This window comes from Monodelphis domestica, chromosome 6 (genome assembly GCF_027887165.1).
Source record: "Monodelphis domestica isolate mMonDom1 chromosome 6, mMonDom1.pri, whole genome shotgun sequence".
NCBI lineage: Eukaryota > Metazoa > Chordata > Mammalia > Didelphimorphia > Didelphidae > Monodelphis > Monodelphis domestica.
The window spans coordinates 174,878,448-174,885,684 of NC_077232.1; positions in this window are offsets into that span (position 1 = coordinate 174,878,448).

Consider the following 7,237-nt stretch of genomic DNA (forward strand, 5'->3'; position numbering starts at 1 on the left):
TATCATCTTAAACAATAGTGTCATAAGATCATAGATTGAGATCATCAATAAATTTTAATATACTACATACATCAATTGCCACTTATAGCTAAGGAGAAAAAATTCTAAGCAGAAGATCTCCATTAAATTAGTGTTTATAGATAACCTCAAAACTGTGGTATTATAGTAAAATGTACGTGATAGAGATTTGTTGTTTCACATATAATCCTTTTCCATTCTACTTTGCATGTAGAAATGTTTTCTCTTTTTTGGTATTTGTTAAATTCAGAATAAAAAAGTAAAAAATAATAGAAACTTTTAAAGACTGATTCTTCACATCCTTCTTTTGCCCTCTGTTCTCCATTTCTGCTACTTATTCACTATTTCTATGGAAACTAAAGGGGCTGCCCAGCACTGCCTTCCATATGGCCAGAATCTCATTTATTTATTTATTTATTAGAACTCTAATAGAACAGATCTTTGGACATAGATTAAGTCATGGCATTGTCCAACATAATTATTAGCTGCATGGTTTGAATTTTGTTTATTAACATGGCATCAATTTCATGAAATGTACATTATCAGACCAATTGCAATCTCAGCAAAATTCTGCATGTTTAGTATCGAGAGAATTCTGTATGCAGTTATGGCAAAGAGCTAGATCAGTGAAACAAAGAGAGAGATAAGAGTAATTCCTGAATCCTTTTTGTTAGTTCCATTTTTGGTTGCCAGGGTACTTCCCTGATCTTGCTCTCAGTGTTCCTATAACTCCCTTTCTTTCAAAAGAGCCAAAAGCAGGGTCTTCGATCTGTGTCTTGTTCCCCTGTCATCTTGACCTAAAGTAAGACTGTAACACTTCTTTCCTTCCCTTTGAAAGTAGCCTCTTCCTCTTTACACACACACAAACAAGCACACACTTCTTGTGCACTTAAGCCCCAACTTCCTTTGTCTTCACTCTTGTAAATTTAGTGGACATGTGTTAAAGAATGACTCTTTTGGCTCAGTGACTTGAATTTTTTTCTATCAGCTCAGTTCAGTTTGAGAGCTCTTTCTGGAATTCTGGACAAAAAAATGAATTAATAAATTGAAACAACTAAATTTCATAGAATTGTCATATGTATAGCTGCACATAGCAAATAATATGCAGTGATTAAGAGCAAAGTGAGCAAAATTATCATGGTTCTCATGAATCAGAATGAGGGACATTTCACAAAATATACATGAAGTAAATAAAATAAAAATGTAAAAGTGTCCCTTACCTTTATATTATTGCCTTATATTTCCATAATAATGATGATGGAGTGACCGGAAAAAAAAAGGCATAAAGTATTGAGTATCACACAATTTTGAAGCCTTAACTAAAAGTCTTTAATTGAGGGATTATAGAGTTAAAGCTAGAGGGAACTTAAAAGACCTCTTATTTTACAGATAAGGAAACTGAGACATGGAGAGGTTAAACAAATTGCACAGAGTGATACCTCTAATAAGTTGTTAATTCAGCTGTTGCTACTCTGAGTCAGCAGGTCATAATACTAGTAGAGAGAGAACAAGTTTATTTTCTAGGGAAATAATTTCGAAAGCAACTCTCTCTCTCAATATGTATATTTGTTTGTATAAAGATGAAATGAATTGGGTAGATCTTATTAGAAAACTGAATTTCATCTCTGTTCCAGTCAATGTATTGCATACTTGGACTTTATGTATGTGTGTCTTGCCTGTTTCTGTCTGTCCCCCCAAGTGGAACAAGGAGATTATTTTTGAGGGAAGTAAGCTAGGGGCCTATACTTTCACAATGGCCTTTTTCTTTTACTTTTTTCTTTTTAATTAATAGTAAATATTGACAAGTGTCTCTGGCCCACCCTATATTAAAGAAAGTTTCAACTATGAGACAGATTTTTATATATAAATTATATCTTTCATGTTTCAATTTTTCAGTTCATTCTTTGTAGGTAACATTCATAAGTTATTCTTCAAGTATTAAAATTATAGCTGTATATAATGTTCTATTCATTTCACTGTTCATTATCCCATGTAATTTTTCCAAGTTTTTAATCAATTAATTTCATTAATCAATTAATTTCATTATTATTAATTTAATTGATTTGAAATTTGATAAATTAATATAATTTAATAAAATATTAATATATTTTGTATTTTGGTTCCAAGGAAGAAGATTAATAAGGGCTAGGCAATGAGGGTTAAGTGACTTGCCCAGGGTCACACAGATAGGAAGTGTCTGAAGTTAGATCTGAACCCTGGGTCTCCTGTCTCTAAACCTCTGAGTCTACTCTCAGTCCACTGAGCCACCTAGTTGACCCCTTGTTTCAAGTTAAAAAAAAAAATTAGCTTGCTCATTGTTTCTTATAGTGAAGTAGTTTCCTATCACTATCATGTACCACAATATATTTAGTCATTCCCCACTTGATGAACATCTCCTCAATTTCCAGTTCTTTGTCATCACAAAAAAGAGCTGCTATAAATATTTTGGAACATATTGGTTCTTCTTTTACCCTGATTTCTTGGGAAACAGACTTAATAATGGTATTGCTGAGCTTAAATGTATACACAGTTTTATAATTCTCTGAGCATAATTCCAAATTGCTCTCCAAAAATGGTTGGATCAATTCATGATTCCACCAACAATGTATTAGTGTCCTCATTTTTCTACATCCTCTACAACATTTGTCATTTTAGTCAATCTGATGGGTATGAGATGACATCTCAGAATTGTTTTAGTTTCCTTTTCTCTTATCAGTAATTATTTAGAACATTTTTTCATATACCTATATATGACTTATTTTTTCATTTGAATATTGTCTGTTTATATCTTTTGCCAATTTATCAATTGGGAGAGGGATTATGTTTATAAATTGACAAATTTATCTATATGTTTTAGATATAAAATCTCTATTCAAGAGGCTGTCTATAAAATTGCCCTCCCCAATTTTCTGATTTCCTTCTAATCTTGGGAACAGTTGTTTTATTTGCATAAAACCTTTTCAATTTAATGTACTAAAAATTATCTATTTTACATTTCACAGTGCTCTCCATCTCTTGTTTACTCATAAATTTCTCTCCCATCTAGAAATCTGAGAGGTAATATATTATCTATTCTTCTAATTTACTAATTTTTTTAAAGTTTAATTTAATTAATTAATTTAGAATATTTTTCCATGGTCATATGATTCGTGTTCTTTCCCTCCCTTACTCCAACTTCCCTCCCATAGCCAATGAACAATTCCTCTGACTTTTACATGTGTCATTGATCAAGACCTATTTCCATATTATTAATATTTACACTAGGGTGATCATTTAGAGTCTACATCCTTAATCATATACCCATCAAACCATGTGATCAAGCAGTTTCTTTTCTTCTCTGCCTCTACTCCCACAATCCTTTCTCTGGATGTAGATAGCATTCTTTCTCATAAGTCCCTCAGAATTGTCCTGGATCATTGCATTGCTGCTAATAGAGAAGTCTATTATATTCAATTGTGCCACAGTATATCTGTCTCTGTGTATAATATTTTCCTGGTTCTGCTCCTTTCATTCTGCATCAATTCCTGGAGGTTGTTCCAGTTCACATGAAATTCCTCCAGTTCATTATTCCTTTGAGCACAATAGTATTCCATCACCAATATATACCACAATTTGTTCAGCTATTCCCCAATTAAAGGGCATCCCCTCACTTTCCATTATTTTTGCCACCATAAAAAGTATGGCTAAAAATATTTTTGTACAAGTCTTTTTCCTCATTATCTCTTTGGGGTATAAACCCAACAGTGGTATGGCTGGATCAAAGGGCAGGTAGTCTTTTAAAGCCATTTGGGCATAGTTCCAAATTGTCATCCAAAATGGTTGGATCAATTCACAATTCCACCAGCAATTCATTAAGGTCCCAACTTTGCCATATCCCCTCCAACATTTATTACTTGTCTATGCTGTCATATTAGCCAATCTGTTAGATGTGAGGTGGTACCTGAGTTGTTTTGATTTGCATTTCTCTAATTATAAGAGATTTATAATACTTTTTGATGTGTTTATTGATAATTTTGGAATCTTTATCTGAAAATTGCCTATTCATGTCCCTTGCCCATGTATAAATTAGGGAATGGCTTGCTTTTTTGTACAATTGAATTAGCTCCTTATAAATTTGAACAATTAGACTATGTCAAGGAAGCTCATCCCTTCCCCCTCCTCAGTAACTTTACCTGTCTATCAAACATTCCTGACATACCACAGTTGCTCCAGGGTTGCATGAATGTATTCCAGGATTGCATAGGTGTATGCCAGGGTTGCATTGGTGTATGTTCTGGATGTCAATAAAAGTTATGGTTTGGGGCAGAACAGGGAGAGAGGAACAAGAAGACCAGGAGGTAAGGGGGGATGAAGAAGAGACTGGGAGGCTAAGCTATCATGTGGTCAGGTTACTTAGGAATGATTGTCTACCCTTCCTAATAAAGTTTATAAAATATATATCTCTGGGTAGTAGAAATATTATTTTTTTGGTTATTACAGATGGCTACCATGAAATGGGTCTAAGAATAACCCTTAATTTTCTTCTGAAAGTAGTTTTGAGTCTTAGGTAAAGCTTAGGTAAGATAGAAGGTGCTTCAGTTAACGAGCCTGCCTTCATATGTGAAAAGACCTTGGAGGAGAGAGGAAACAAGCTGCTGTTTTTACTGGATCAGATCACATTGGATTGGTGAGAAAAGCTCCTTTCCTGGTTGCATTTATAAGAGATTTCTGTTATAAAGATTGTTTCCCAATTGTTGCTTCCCTTCTAGTTTTGGTTGCATTGGTTTTGTTTGTACAAACTCTTTTTAATTTAATGCAATCAAAATTATTCATTTTATATTTTGTGATATTCTTTATCTTTTGCTTGGTCTTAAAATTTTTCCTTTCCCAGAAATCTATGCTACCCTGTGTTCACCTAATTTACTTATAGTTCCCATCTTTACAGTGAAGTCATTCACCCATTCTGAATTTACCTTAGTGTAGGGTGTGAGATATTGATCTAAACCTAATCTTTCCCATACTCTTTTCCAATTTTCCCAGCAGTTTTTGTTAAATAGCATGTTTTTGTCCCAAAAGCTGGGATCTTTGGGTCTATCACACACTGTCTTACTAAGGTCATTTACCCCAAGTCTGTTCCACTGATCCTCCCTTCTATCTCTTAGCCAGTACCATATTGTTTTGATGACCACTGATTTATAGTACAGTTTAAGATCTGGTACTGCTAGATCCCCCTCCTTCACATTTTTTTTCATTATTTCCTTTGATATTCTTGATCTTTTGTTGTTCCAAATGAACTTTGTTATATTTTTTTCTAATTCAGTAAAAAAGTTTCTTGGTAGTTTGATAAGTATGACACTAAATAAGTAAATTAATTTGGGTAAGATTGTCATTTTATTATGTTAGCTTGTCCTACCCATGAACAATTAATGTTTTTCCAATTGTTAAGATCTAGTTTTAATTGTGTGGAAAATATTTTGTAGTTGTGTTCACATAATTCCTGTATTTATCTTTGCAGATAGATTCCTAAGTATTTTATATTGTCTAGGGTGATTTTAAATGGAATTTCTCTTTCACTTGTGAATCCATCTGGTCCTGGGGATTTTTTTTTCTTATGGAGCTCTTTGATGGCTTGTTTGATTTCTCTTTCTGATATAGGATTATTTAATTATTCCATTTCCTCTTCTGTTAATCTAGGCAGTTTATATTTTGGTAAATATTCATCTATGTCAACTAGATTGACATATTTATTGGCATATAATTGGGCAGAATAGTTCTTAATGATTACCTTAATTTCCTCTTCATTAAAGTTGATGTTACCCTTTTCATCTTTGATACTGTTAATTTGGTTTTCTTCTTTCCTTTTTTAAATAAAATTAACTTGTACTTTATCTATTTTATTTGTTTTATCAAAGTACCAACTTCTAGTCTTATTTATCAAATCAACAGTTCCTTGATGTTCAATTTTATTAATTCCTCCTTTAATTTTTAGGATCTCTAATTTAGTTTTCATTTGAGGATTTTTAATTTATTCTCTTTCTAGTTTTTTAATTAGCATGCCCAATTCATTGACCTCCCTAATTTGTTAATATATGTACTCAAGGATATAAATTTCCCCCTGATTACTGCTTTGACTACATCCCATAGATTTTGATAGAATGTCATTGTCATTCTCTTCAATGAAACTTTTAATTTATATAATTTGTTCTTTAGCCAGTTTTAGAGAATCATAGTTTTCTATTTCCAATTAAGTTTTGATTTGCCTCTCCATGTATCGTTACTTATTACTATTTTTATTGCATTGTGATATGAAAAGGTTGCATTTATTATTTCTGTTTTTTGCATTTGTTTGCAATGTTTTTATGCCGTTGTACATGGTCAAATTTTGTGAATGTACCATGTGCTGCTGAAAAGAAGGTATATTCCTTTTTGTCCCTATTTATTTTTCTCCACATATCTATTAGCTCTGATTTTTCTAAGATTTTATTCACATCTCTTACCTCTTTCTTATTTATTTTTTGGTTTGAATTATCTAGATCTGATAGAGGGAGGTTCAGGTCTCCCACTAGTATAGTTTTGCTCTCTATTTCCTCCTTAAGGTCCAATAGTTTCTCCTTTTAAAATCTGGATGCTATACCATTTGGTGCATGTATGTTGAGTACTGATATTTCCTTATTGTTTATACTGCCTTTTATCAGGATGTAATTACCTTCCCTATCTCTTTTAATCAGATCTATTTTTACTTTGGTTTTGTCAGATATCATGATTGTGACTCTTGCCTTCTTTTTCTCAGTTGACACCCAATAGATTTTGCTCCAGCCTCTTACCTTTACCCGGTGTTTGTCTACTTGCCTCATGTGTGTTTCTTGTAGACAACATATAATAGGATTTTGGTTTCTAATCCACTCTTCTATTTGCTTTTATTTTATGGGTGAGTTCATTCCATTCATATTCAGAGTTATGATTACCACCTGTGTATTTTCCATCATTTTGATTTCCTCTCCTAGTCCTGTCCTTTCTTCTTTTACTATTTCTTTCTATACTAGTGTTTTATTTTTTAAACAGTCCCCCTAATTTCCACTCTTATTTTACTTCCCTTCCCACCTCTCCCTTCTTATTCCCTCTTATTATTCTTTATGATCTATTAAATTCCTTCTCCCCTCTCTTTCCCTCACTTTTGGTACTCCCCACCCTATTCCCCTCCTTGTTTTTTCCCTCTCAACTTCCCTGTAGGCTAAGATAG